Raw genomic sequence first — 14,757 nt, 5'->3', positions numbered from 1 at the left:
TCAAGCATGACTTGGTTGCTTTTATCATAGTTGTAGTTCCTATAATATAGAAGTAGCAAATAATGATGAAGATTATTGATCAAGCAGTTAACTGAAGTACTCTGGAAATATTCGTATCTAAACATTTCGCAGGAAAACTCGTAATTTAAATATCGATTGAGTTAAATGACTCTCGTCTTGGCAAAAACGATCAAACCTAGAACTTAGCGAGCTCCCAGATTTTTGAGTTGTTTGCAAAGATGAAGATCATTTTAAACGATCGATATTTGATGGACGAGTTTTCTAGCCTAAAATTTATAATACGCGTTTTTCTAGAGTGCGGAAGTCACGTGGTTAAATAGAATAGAAGATGCCGAGTAGTTTCACTTGTAGCAGCACTTAAACTTTGACGCCAATAGGGTTCAACAACATTGACGAAAAAAAAACGGCAGGGGACGTCGGGTGCTTGGTATGGGTAGGTCTAGCGGCTTTTCTCTTTATTCTTAGTATTTTGTCCATGCCCGACGTCTTTATTCGGAAGACGGTAGAGGACGGTCGTGCCGGGTCGTCGGAGTCAGTCTCCGGTGTGGGTTAGCCCTTAGGCGGAATTTCACCCAAAATATAATTTATTTCATCATTTATAAGGTTGCAATGTCGGACCCAATCATTTCCTCCAAGAGGGTTGTAAGAACAACGCCACTATAAACTTCAATAATATCGGGCTGGACAACTATTTAAACTTTTATATATAGGGCAATATTGACTGAATTATGTTCTCAAAGCGCTTTGCCCAACAACAACAAATAACGTATAGGACGAGATATGAAGCCTGCAAAGCACTATCACATGTTTCTGGTTAGAGACAACACTGTTACCGACGAGTTACGTATATTATTACAACTGAGTGCAGTGAGAGGATATGAATAAAGAGCCTTTTTTTTTAAACAAAAAATAGTGTTGAGCAAAACATTTTCAGGGGGGTTTTTTCCTCTACAGAATCAGCGTTCTTACCGACCTGATAGTCAAGTTGACTGATTTTACACGTGTACGGTGAGCAAATATGAGTAAGGAGATTGTTTGAAATATTCAACTTTCCACAGCTCATACGGAGACTGGAACCGGTGGCCTTCTGTTATGGGTTGTTTGTTTAACTCTCTCCTTACCACTTATTGTCAGAATTTTACCCGAAACGTCATACTCACCCAAGAAAAAATAATTTTCAAATAGAATAGTAACGAGTATATTCTATAATTTGTTCAGAACAATTAGCTCTGCAATACAGTGTCATTTTTTTATAGCTCTAACTATTGCAAGATGAAATCAGAATAAGAAAACTGTTGGTTGCATCGTAACAAGTGTGAGGATTTTCCTATAGGTGGTAAGGAGAAGGTTAAGGGGGTTCAAGACAACCTCTTCGCCCTAAGACAGCAGACAAATGCGGCTCGTAACATAAAATAGAACGAAGAAGAATCCACAGATGGAAAGTCTCCGGGCTCACATCATAAGGTTACGATGAGCCAAGACGGTGAGAAGAAGAGAAATTCAGATAGAAAGAGAAACATCTAGATGGGACAACATCCGAGAGAGTACACCGATCTAGGAATACGTGAGTATGTGACAAGATGAACATGCCGTTGAAATAAACATAAGGAATGACACAGATGTGTTAAAACAATTAAACATTTATTACAGACGATACGTGCTATGTATAGTATAAAGTGAGAAATGAACAAATTCGAAGGTTGACTGAAGTGAAGAATGTATCAGTAAAGATGAGAGAAGATAGATTGAAAAGGTTCGGACATGTAAAGAGACAAGAGAGGGATTACGTCGGGAGGAAAGTATTGGACTTACAAATAGCGGGAAAGAGGAAAAAGGGACGCCCAAAGACTAGATGGTGGGATAAGGTAAAGCTTGTTATGAAAGAACTGGGCCTTGAGGAAGATGATGCAATGAACTGAGATGCATGGAGATGTGGCATTCATTATGGCAACCCTGCAAAATGCACGATAAGCTGAGAGGAGAAGCAAAGGATGATACATACTATTCCTGGACATACTTACAAACACTTAAACACATAGACACATTTTCAGACTCATCAACTAGTCAACCATCTTCCCACACAACCTTTCTTCACACGACATGAACAAGGAATGAACTAAATCTACTCAACCCAGATCCGTGAGCTTGGGCACGTGACCACAGTTGAGGGCAACGCTAAATTACGTTAGGGGATGAGATAAAATAATCATAATTATTTCTTTTATACCATAGCACTGCCGTTGTTCTGAAATCGCAATAAATTATGTAATTTTAACCAATAGAAATATACTGTGTTTTTTAAACAAACGGCAGAACACCCATCGATCCGAGCGTTACCACGAACACAACTAGACAGTAAAAGCCACGAGAGAACTAAAATCGACCCCAGCTATGAATGGAGTAAGAAGATTGAGTTCTCTGATGACGACAACCACAGGGAGCTACAGTGATTGGTATGAAAGTAATCAATCGACTTTTCCATTTTTTATGAGAAACTAAATAGTTTGCTGTCCGTTTTATCACTTTTGCATTACGAATGTCACACCCTGGAATCTGGACCATTTGTCTACAACGGTGGGTCATTTGTTCACGGGATTAGTTGCTAACACTGTCATCCTCCAATTTGGAATTTCAAGGTACGTTTCCACTTAGATATAATACAATATACTATCTTTAAATGTACAAAATATTTTTACCGTTAACCCTCTCTTTACCACCTGCAGTAAAATCTCACGTTTGTTACAACACAATATACATTTTTTAAAATTCAGATTTATTTTGTGCATCACAATCTTTGAAGAATGATCTAATGAAGAATGATCTATCTTTGTTTAATTAATAACAATAAAAAGTTGCTTTGTAGATTTTCCAATTTATTTGTAGATTATTTTGATTTATTTTGTACATCACAAACTTTAGGATTTTTTTCTAGAATTATCTATGTTTAATTATAAAGAACATAAGGTCGTTTTGTAGACAGCTTGTTTGAGTTTAAAAAAAACAATTTTTCTGCTGGATAAGCCTGCCAATTTGGGAAAATACTGAAAAGGATTGGTAAGGAGAGAGTTAAGGATGGCTTTGCTTCTCCGGATGCCTCAAACTGACGTGAACATATTTACAGGTCTGTCAGATGACACACTTTTGGGCTCGTTTTAACATTGTTGTTATGAGCAATAGCGGGGTTTGCTAGATATGATGGAAAGTACTTTGGGACAGGTTAACGTCCTATCAAAAGGATAACAAGCAATAGTTACTGTCCGTTTAACGCTTCAGATACTGGTGTAAACGTATGACCCTGAAGGTTATAGAATTAATTTGAAATAATCTCGGGATCACTCAGATACCGAAAAGTGAATTTGAAGTGACAATGATCAAAAATACGAAATATGGGTTGCTTGTTTGTTTATTAGTTTGTTTGTTTTGTTTTGTTTTTTGTTTGTTTGTTTTTTTGTTTTTTTTTTTTGTTTTGTATTTCTATTTGCTTGTTTTCTTGGGGGATTTTTAAATTCATTTTTCATTAGCTTTTGTTTTCGTTTTGTTTGCTTTTTGATTGTTTTTCATGTTTTTGTTTTGTTTTGTTTCATTTTTTGTTTGTTTGTTAGATTTTTGTTTGTTTTGGGGTTGTTTTATTTTTTTTTATTTTTTTTTTTTTTGCTTTTTTTTTGGTGTTGTTTTGTTTTGATTTTTGTGTGGGGGGGGTGGTTGAGGGTTTTTAGTTTATCTGATTTTTTGTTTTCTTGCTTTTAGTTTTTGGATTTCTTTCTTTGGGTTTTGTTTTGTTTTGTTTTGTTTTTTCTTTAGGATTGGGGGATAGGAGGGGAGGGGGCTTTAATGGGGTTTTTATCATTATGAATGCATTGATACATTTCTCTACTGTAGTCTGTTTTTGTTTTCATTTTTGTTGTTTTATTTTGTTTATTTGTCTTTAATGCATTAATTTTATTACCTTTAACTGATTCGATGTGTGTTGCTTTTAAGCTTTTGATAATCTTTTTTTCTTCAGATTACTTTGAAGACAAACCACGTGGCAAATGGAATCCAACATAACAACTCAGTATCCAGAAAATCCCTTAAATTATATGGAAGAACCGTTCAGTTATGACGTGTTCTTCCTTTTAGAGCTCGGTATCCATATGGTGACAAATGGAATCTTCGCTGCATTCGGGTTGGTTTCAAACATCATCAACTTTATCGTCTTTTATCGCCAGGGAATTTCTTCAAGTAGTTCTACGGTCCACCTTGCGGGAATTTCCGTTTCGGATGAGTGTAGCTGTTTGATGGTGCTTGTTCGTATCGTTTCTTTGTACTTCGTACATTTTTCGGATGACGGAGGGATTCCGTCAACACCGTACAGCATATCGATATTATGCACTTACTATATCGGCGTGTCTTTCAATGTCACGTGTTGGATTACAGCCCTCATGACTTTTGAGAGGGTCATTTGTGTTTGCAAGCCTTTGACTATCAAGACGATATTTACCGCCAACAGATCCTTGGCTGTCACCGTTGCTGTTTCACTACTGATAATCCTATTCGATATTCCTTTGATGTCTTTTGCTTACTTGGGTCGAGGCTTCGATTATGAGAAAAATACATCGTTTATTAAACTGTATCAAACCAATTTCGTTTCTACAAAAATATACAGGGCATTTTATCTTTTGAACTATACAGCATTAAGATTTTTGGCAATATCAATTGTTATAATATCGAACATAATAATATTTTGGAAGGTGCATTTATCGCAAAAATTTCAAAAATCATCCGGGGTGTCTTTATCAACAATGATTGCATCCGTCTCTACAATTACAAATGCATCGAAATGTAAAGAAAGTGTTACGGGGAAATCTCGTGCAGGAAATGCTACTCAAGTGCATCCGAAACGAAAAAGAGAAATGAAACTTCTCCGTATGATTGTCGTAATCTCAATGGTGTTTACAACATGCTACCTTCTGGTTGTTCCTTACACAGTGATGTTTGAATTTGTTTTGGAATTCCAAGTGGACTTTCATTTTTACATTTATCATCTTTTCTATGAAATCGTTATGCTCGTGCAAACCATTAATTCAAGCACTACTATCATTATTTATTATGTACTAAGCTCTCGATACAAGGAGGAGTTTCGAAAAATGTTCTGTTTCGATAGCAAATAACCGTCATACATACAAATAGTATTATACAAAAATATTACCACTATCTTTAAAGAAAATGAAAAGATAGAATGAAGTTACCAAACCTCCTGAGAACTATAATGACTATTGATGACGTCTAACTTATTTCCACTAAACCTCCTGAGAACTATAATGACTATTGATGACGTCTAACCTATTTCCACTAAACCTCCTGAGAACTATAATGACTATTGATGACGTCTAACCTATTTCCACTAAACCTCCTGAGAGCTGCAACGTCATCCTCGATGACGATTTACTCTGTTTCCACCAAACCTCCTGAGAACTGCAGCGACATTATCAATGACGTTTTAAACCATTTCCGCCAAACCTCATGAGAACTGCAATGCCTATATCGATGACGTAATACACAGTTTCTATCAATGTCCTGAGAACTGCAGTAGCATTATCTATGACATTTTACACATGTTCACCAAACCTCCTGAGAATTGCCGTAGCTTTAAAAACGACGTTTTACACTATTTCCACCAAACCTCATGAGGACTGCAGTTACAGTAGCATTATGTATGACGATTTACACCATTTTCATCGAACCTCCTCGATGACGTTTTACTATATGACTATCGATGACGTCTAACCTATTTCCACCAAACGTCCTGAGAGCTGCAATGTCATCATCGGTGACGTTTTAATCTGTTTCAACCAAATCTCCTGAGAACTATAATGACTATCGATGACGTCTAACCTATTTCCACCAAACGTCCTAAGAGCTGCAATGTCATCATCGGTGACGTTTTAATCTGTTTTAACCAAACCTCCTGAGAACTATAATGACTATTGATTACGTCTAACCTATTTCCACCAAAACTCCTGAGAGCTGCAATGTCATCATCGGTGACGTTTTACTGTTTCCACCAAACATCCTGAGAACTGAAGACATTATTAATGACGTATTACACTGTTTCCGCCAAAGCTCCTAAAAAATTGCTGTAGCATTATCAATGATGTTTTAATCCATTTCCAACAAACTTCACAAGAACTGCAATGCCATTATCAATGACGTATTACACGTTTTCGCAAATCTCCTGAAAATTGCAGTCGCATTATCAATGACGTTTTTCACCATTTTCATCGAACCTCATGAGAACTGCAGTTACATTATTTATGACGTTTTACACATTTTCGCCAAAGCTCCTGAGTACTGGAGTAGCATTATGTATGACGATTTGCACCATTTTTACCAAACCTCCTGAGAACTGCAGTGATATTATCAATAACGTTTTACCCTGTTTCCACAAACCTCCTAAAAACAGCAATGTCAACATTGATGACGTTTTACCCTGCTTCCACAACATCTTTTAAAACAGCAATGACAACATCGATGAAGTTTTACCCTGTTTCCGCCAACCTTCTAAAAACAGCAGTGACAACACTGAGGACGGTTCACCATGTTTGCTACAAACCTCCAAAGAATTTGAGCGCCGACATCGGTGACATTGTCCTAGCTTTTGTCAAACATCTTAAGCACATATAAAAATTAAAACCGCATGATTTTTTGTGAAAAATCTACAGATGACGAGCAGGAAATGGTCTTACTAACCCCAAATGGAGAATATAAATGAAACGAAATGACTCAAAATTATGGTATTATTACTATATGACCCTAATGGTTAGAATTAAGATTGAAGAATAATTCATAAAAATTAAGTTAGGTTAACTACCCTCATTGATGTTGCTGAGGTATTATTTCTAAATATCCAATTTATTGATGATAATATAGAATTTAAACTCATTTTTAATGATTTATACCATTCCAACATGAAACCAAATTGACGAGATGGGTGTCATATAACCTTGTCAAAATACTTGTCGTTATCTCAATTATTTTAACGATTTAGCTTTTGATCTCTTTTACATAGCGCAATATCCACTAAACGTGCTCAAAGCGCTTTACAAGGGGTCCCTGGCCAACAGCAACACTTAACATGTAGGACGTGACATGACGCCTGTTAGGCGATATTGCAATTTTTTCGGACAGAGACAACGCTGTAAATGGGCAGGTACCTGTTTTATAATTGAGTACGGTGAGAGAATGTGAGTGAAGAGCCTTTTCCAAGGACGCAACTATGCTCCGAGAGAGGCTCGAACCCAGAACCTTCCGATCCGAATGCCAGTGTCATACCACAAGACCACATAGCCGCGTGTAGATGTGTAGCAACATTAAACGGAGATAAATAGATAGGTAGACAGATAGGTAGACAGATTGACTGGTTGATTTATTAATAATTAAGGATGGATTTTCTGATCAAATTTTTTAATGCATGGTTTTCCAGAGTACGACACGTAACTGGTTACGGAACAATTAATTATTCCTCTTTACAATAGTTGTTGTTTTATAGTTGTAGCTTTCATAAATTGAGAGATACTGATCCTTGTACATGGTATCAAATTAAACCCATTCCTCATTACAATGGTAATTGTTTTATAGTTGTAGCTTTCAATAACTGAGAGATACTCATGCTTGTATTTGGTATCAAATTAAAACCATTCCTCATTACAATGGTAATTGTTTTATAGTTGTAGCTTTCAATAACTGAGAGATACTGATGCTTGTATTTGGTATCAAATTAAACCCATTCCTCTTTACAATGGTAATTGTTTTATAGTTGTAGCTTTCAATAACTGAGAGATACTGATGCTTGTATTTGGTATCAAATTAAAACCATTTCTCTTTAAAATGACAGCTGTTTTATAGCTGTATGGTTTCTTTTAACAAACTAGTAAAAAGCCCGCAATTTCGCGTGGAAAGAAATATTTTCATTCGATACTGTACGCACCATCATTTAATGAGGGCAGAATGGTAAACAACGTTGTCTGTGTAATTTGGTATATCTTCGGTTGATTTTTCTGTGTGGCCCAATAATATATTTAATAATATATTCCCTCAACTAACCCCAAGAAAAAATTAAACCTAGTACCTTTAATTAACCCCAATAGGAAAAACAAACACCCTAGCACTTTAATAATACTTATGACTAACCCTAATAGGACAAAAAATCATCCGATCTCGAGCTAACCCTAATAGAAAAAATAATGACAAATTGAATAAATAAACGCCTGACAAAAGATCAAAGGTGAAAATACAAATTTAAAGAATACTGGGGATGTAGGAGCTTTCGGAATGTCTCCCTTTTACTTAACTTATGGAAAAACAAACTTCCTAGCACCTTTAATAAGACTTATGACTAACCTCTCGAGCTAACCCTATTAGAAAAAAAACAACACTCGGACTGCTTTGCACTACATTTCAATATTTAACAAATCAAAATGGCAGCTGAAAATCAAAACAATGGTCAAATTAAGAAATTTTAAACTTTCACAAATCTATCAAGGTTTGTTCTAGAGTTTTCAAAATACTTCTAGATATAATGACAAATTGAATAAATAAATGCCTGACAAAATATCAACGGTGAAAATACAAATTTAAAGAATACTGGGGATGTAGGAGCTTTCGGAATGTCTCCCCTTTACTTAACTTATGGAAAAACAAACACCCTAGCACCTTTAATAAGACTTATGACTAACCTTAATAGAAAAAGAAATATCCTCGATCTCGAGCTAACCCTAATAGTAAAAAAAAGAATCAAAATTGCGACTGAAATACCTTCATGTGATCAAGTGAATAATATCACTATGAATGCCACGATTTGCTGAAAAATGCCAACACCCACACACACATGTATAGATAGTTCGAAGATGACGTCACTCTGGTCTTTGTTATTTTTTTTTTGCCATCCGCGTTTATGAGTACTGCTCACGTAACTGTATTATCCAGACTATAAAAAATTATGGTTACACAGAGTTTTGTGTGTCGGTCCGTTATACTTCCGGATGGCAATGTTATGAGCTTCTTAGCCAAGCGCATACTATCTATACACCACACACAACACACACACACAAACACAAACACACACACGCACACACACACACACATACACAAACACACGCAATTAGAATATACATAACACTGATCACAGCTAAATCAACAACACAACGGAAGTAATAATAATACTTGATGTCTTAAATAGATGACGCAAATTGACAACTTTTTACAGTATCAAAATTAGTTGATTTTGGGAGCCAAGTGTCGTCGTTGGTACATATTTTATGATATCTGTTTGACTCAACGAACTTTCAAACTGACTTTAAATTATAAAAGGAAATCAAGTTATCTGTTTATCTATCTGTAAAAAATACATTTCTAATTTTCAAATCTTTCAGTAGAGTTGCGCGCCGTATCAATTTTTTTATTGACTCAAATAAGCACAATGTTCTCCACAATGCTATATTTTTTTAAGAAAGGATTGTAAGATTTTTATTTTTTGTAGTCCTTCAAAGCCATTAGGCCATGGAGCCGGTGTTTATTCCGGTTTCTGTAGCGTGAAACGGACAATAGCAATTGCTTAATATTTTTTGGATAGGTCTCTAGTCTATCGCAAAGTGCTCTCCGCCGGATCTAACAGACCTAGCTTCACATTGCTGAGTAGACAGTAGAATTAGAAAAAAAATCTCGACTGCACCTGGGATAGATTTCGGTCCCTTTGAGTGTGAAGCAAGTGCTCTACCAACTGAGCTATTGGGACCCTCGTTTATTTTTGCACTTGGTATCAAATTAAAGAAACATTTTGTTTTGTTTTGCTTTTTGTTGTTTGTTTTTTTTTAATCTATTTTTTCTTTGTTTGTTTTTCAAATAACTGTGAGATGTTATTTTATATATCTTTAAAATGATATGAGGTAATTTTTATAAAAAGAGATATATCTCAGGTTACTGAGCATAGATTGCAGTAAATGTGGGCCAGGGGCTGTCTGTTAAGGATTGAAGAAGAAAAATTAAAGCTTTTATATAGCGCAATATCCACTAAACGGGCTCACAATGCTTTACAAGGAAGTCCATAGCCATCAGCAAACACTTAACATGTAGAACGAGACATTACGCCTGTTAGACGATATTACACTATTTTTCGGACAGAATCAACGCTGTTAACAACCAGTTACTCATTTTACATCTGAGTACGGTGAGAGGAGAGAATGTAAGTTAAGAGACTTTTCCAAGGACTCAACTATGCGCCGAGCTAGGTTCGAACCTAGGACCTTCCGATCCGAAAGCGAGCGTCATACCACAAGAACACATAGCCGCACAAACTCTCTCTCCAAAATGAAAGCACTATCACTTACTTCATCCCAAAATTCAGGTTGAAATTAAATGTTATGCAACATGCTCATCCTGACAAAATAACATTTAGAGACGACTGTTCACGATATATTATAGCTAATAAGATTTTCCGCTTGAGGCCGAATAGGCTTCAACAGTCAGTCGTAACGTCATTTCCCTCGTATTGACACATAGTAACTTAGTAACTGGTTCTAAACTACCGGAACAATGGCGGACGCCCTTATGAAATACTTCTGCGACGAGCATAAAAGTGTATCAAGAGGAGAAAAGCATTATAAATCTGATCATGTTTTGACTTTTATACATTCTGATCACATGACATGTGAAAAAGTTCTGGCCAGCATGAAGAATAAAAAAGATTTTCTTTGTTTAGAACCAAGCTGTCCGTTGCTGGGAGGACGTGACATCACTGAATCCTATTAATTTCAGGTCACATATGTGTAACTTAGGTGTCCCGTTATCTCAACGGTAGAGCACTCGCTTCACCTGCAATGGGACCGAGATCAATCCCAGCGAAATTTATATTTATTTTCTGCCCCCACCCCTGTCCACCCACGCAATGATTGGGTAGCTGGGTCTGTAAAATCTGGCGGAAGATATTTTGCGATAGACTATCATCTTATCAAAAGGATTGCAAGCAATTGATATTGTCCCTTTGACCATACAGAAACAGGGATAAACTCAGACTCTATGGGCCTAATAGGACTGAGAGACATTTTTCTGTATAGATCTAACTCAATTTGACCATACAGAAACAGGGATAAACTCAGACACTATGGGCCTAATAGCCCTGAGAGACACTTTCTGTATAGATCTAACTCAATTTGACCATACAGAAACAGGGATAAACTCAGACTCTATGGGCCTAATAGCCCTGAGAGACACTTTCTGTATAGATCTAACTCAATTTGACCATACAGAAACAGGGATAAACTCAGACTCTATGGGCCTAATAGCCCTGAGAGACACTTTCTGTATAGATCTAACTCAATTTGACCATACAGAAACAAGGATAAACTCAGACTCTATGGGCCTAATAGCCCTGAGAGACACTTTCTGTATAGATCTAACTCAATTTAACCATACAGAAACAGGGATAAACTCAGACTCTATGGGCCTAATAGCCCTGAGAGACACTTTCTGTATAGATCTAACTCAATTTGACCATACAGAAACAGGGATAAACTCAGACTCTATGGGCCTAATAGCCCTGAGAGACACTTTCTGTATAGATCTAACTCAATTTAACCATACAGAAACATGGGTAAACTCAGACTCTATGTACCTAATAGGCCTGAGAGACAATTTCTGTATAGATCTAACTCAATTTAACCATACAGAAACAGGGATAAACTCAGACTCTATGGGCCTAATAGCCCTGAGAGACACTTTCTGTATAGATCTAACTCAATTTAACCATACAGAAACAGGGATAAACTCAGACTCTATGTGCCTAATAGGCCTGAGAGACACTTTCTGTATAGATCTAACTCAATTTAACCATACAGAAACAGGGATAAACTCAGACTCTATGGGCCTAATAGCCCTGAGAGACACTTTCTGTATAGATCTAACTCAATTTAACCATACAGAAACAGGGATAAACTCAGACTCTATGGGCCTAATAGCCCTGAGAGACACTTTCTGTATAGATCTAACTCAATTTGACCATACAGAAACAGGGATAAACTCAGACTCTATGGGCCTAATAGCCCTGAGAGACACTTTCTGTATAGATCTAACTCAATTTGACCATACAGAAACAGGGATAAACTCAGACTCTATGGGCCTAATAGCCCTGAGAGACAATTTATGTATAGATCTAACTCAATTTGACCATACAGAAACAGGGATAAACTCAGACTCTATGGGCCTAATAGCCCTGAGAGACACTTTCTGTATAGATCTAACTCAATTTAACCATACAGAAACAGGGATAAACTCAGACTCTATGGGCCTAATAGGCCTGAGAGACACTTTCTGTATAGATCTAACTCAATTTAACCATACAGAAACAGGGATAAACTCAGACTCTATGGGCCTAATAGGCCTGAGAGACACTTTCTGTATAGATCTAACTCAATTTGACCATACAGAAACAGGGATAAACTCAGACTCTATGGGCCTAATAGGCCTGAGAGACACTTTCTGTTTAGATCTAACTCAATTTGACCATACAGAAACAGGGATAAACTCAGACTCTATGGGCCTAATAGGCCTGAGAGACACTTTCTGTTTAGATCTAACTCAATTTGACCATACAGAAACAGGGATAAACTCAGACTCTATGGGCCTAATAGGCCTGAGAGACACTTTCTGTTTAGATCTAACTCAATTTGACCATACAGAAACAGGGATAAACTCAGACTCTATGGGCCTAATAGCCCTGAGAGACACTTTCTGTATAGATCTAACTCAATTTGACCATACAGAAACAGGGATAAACTCAGACTCTATGGGCCTAATAGCCCTGAGAGACACTTTCTGTATAGATCTAACTCAATTTGACCATACAGAAACAGGGATAAACTCAGACTCTATGGGCCTAATAGGCCTGAGAGACACTTTCTGTATAGATCTAACTCAATTTGACCATACAGAAACAGGGATAAACTCAGACTCTATGGGCCTAATAGCCCTGAGAAACACTTTCTGTATAGATCTAACGCAATTTGACCATACAGAAACAGGGATAAACTCAGACTCTATGGGCCTAATAGCCCCGAGAGACACTTTCTGTATAGATCTAACTCAATTTGACCATACAGAAACAGGGATAAACTCAGACTCTATGGGCCTAATAGGCCTGAGAGACATTTTTCTGTATAGATCTAACTCAATTTAAGACAAATAACAAGACCTTTCTCAAATTATGAATAAATTTTATTTTAAAGCCCTTGGAACTGGGGTTTATCACGGTTTAATAGCGTGAAACGAGCAATAGTATAATTGCTTGCTATCCTTTTGATTTGATGCCAGATCTAACAGATCCATCTACCCAATAACTGCTTTTTTATAAAACAATATCTACTAAATGTGATCAAATCGCTTTACAAGGAATCCCTGACTAACAGCAACACGTAACATGTAGAACGAGACATGACGCCTTTTTTGGCGATGTTACAGTTTTTCCGACAGAGACAACGCTGTTGACGGCCAGTACAATGAGAGAATGTGAGTAAAGAGTCTTGTCCAATGTCTGAACTATGCGCTTAACGAGGCTCGAACCCAGGACCTTCCGATCCGAAATCGAGTGCTATACATCAAGACCACATCGCCGCATGATAAAAGCGTGCTGTTTTATAATAATTTGACAGTCAAAATGGTCAAGCAGGCGGGAGTTTAGAAAGCTGGTTTGCCTGGTGATGGTATGGTTATATTTATATATATTTTTTTACAAAGTATCGTTTAGTTAGAGCAATATAATCCACTAAAAATGTGATTAACGCGAATTCAAGGGGTCCCAAGCTAACTGCAACACTAAGCATGTAGTAGGACGAGACATGGCTCCTGTGAAGAGCTGTTAAAATTTTGTTTTTCTACAGAGACAACGGCTAACCACTACTCATTTTATACCTGAGTGCGGTGAGAGGATGTGGGTAAAGAGCCATTTCCAATCACTCAACGTTGCGCCACTAAGAGTAGTAGCCAGCTGGACTCGAACCAGGGACCTACCGGTACTGAGGGAAATGCCACACTGCAGAATTAATAGCACTGTGTAAACTGTATGAAAACACCGACAAGCTTAGAGCCTTATCTAATTGTTACTATTCTTGGTTCCCGGCTTGACCTCCATAACCGCAACAAAATCGATTATACAACTGTCATGGCGTTTATGAATACCGATGCTCTAAACTGCGGCTATGTGGTCTTGTAGTAAGACACTCAGTTTCAGATCGGAAGGTTCGAGCCTCGCTCGGTGCATAGTTGAGTCCTTGGAAAAGGATATTTACTCACATTCTCTCACCGTACTCAGGTGTAAAATGAGTACTCACCTGACCGTTAACAGCGTTGTCTCTGTCCGATACAAAATGTAATATCGCCTAACAGGCGTCATCCAACGTTCTACATGTTAAGTGTTGCTGTTGGCCAAGGACCTCTTGTAAAGCGCTTTGAGCACGTTTAGTGGATATTGCACTATATAAATTTTCAATTTTAATTCATATTTTTTAGTAATTATGAATACCTATGTACTAAACAGAGTAGACTACATTTTCAACATTTCAAATAGGCAGGAAAATCGCAAGTCTTACCTCGATGGATTAAATTGACTCTCATCTTGTCAAAATCTCTGAAAACTGGGGATTTCCAGGAAGTACCATCGACTATTAATTCCAGGAAAGATTGGGGGAAATACGGGAAATGAAAATGGCC

This window comes from Berghia stephanieae, chromosome 6, assembly GCF_034508935.2.
Source record: "Berghia stephanieae isolate SIO BIC M18660-M18661 chromosome 6, UCSD_Bste_1.3, whole genome shotgun sequence".
NCBI lineage: Eukaryota > Metazoa > Mollusca > Gastropoda > Nudibranchia > Aeolidiidae > Berghia > Berghia stephanieae.
Note: the sequence above shows the minus strand (reverse complement) of the source record.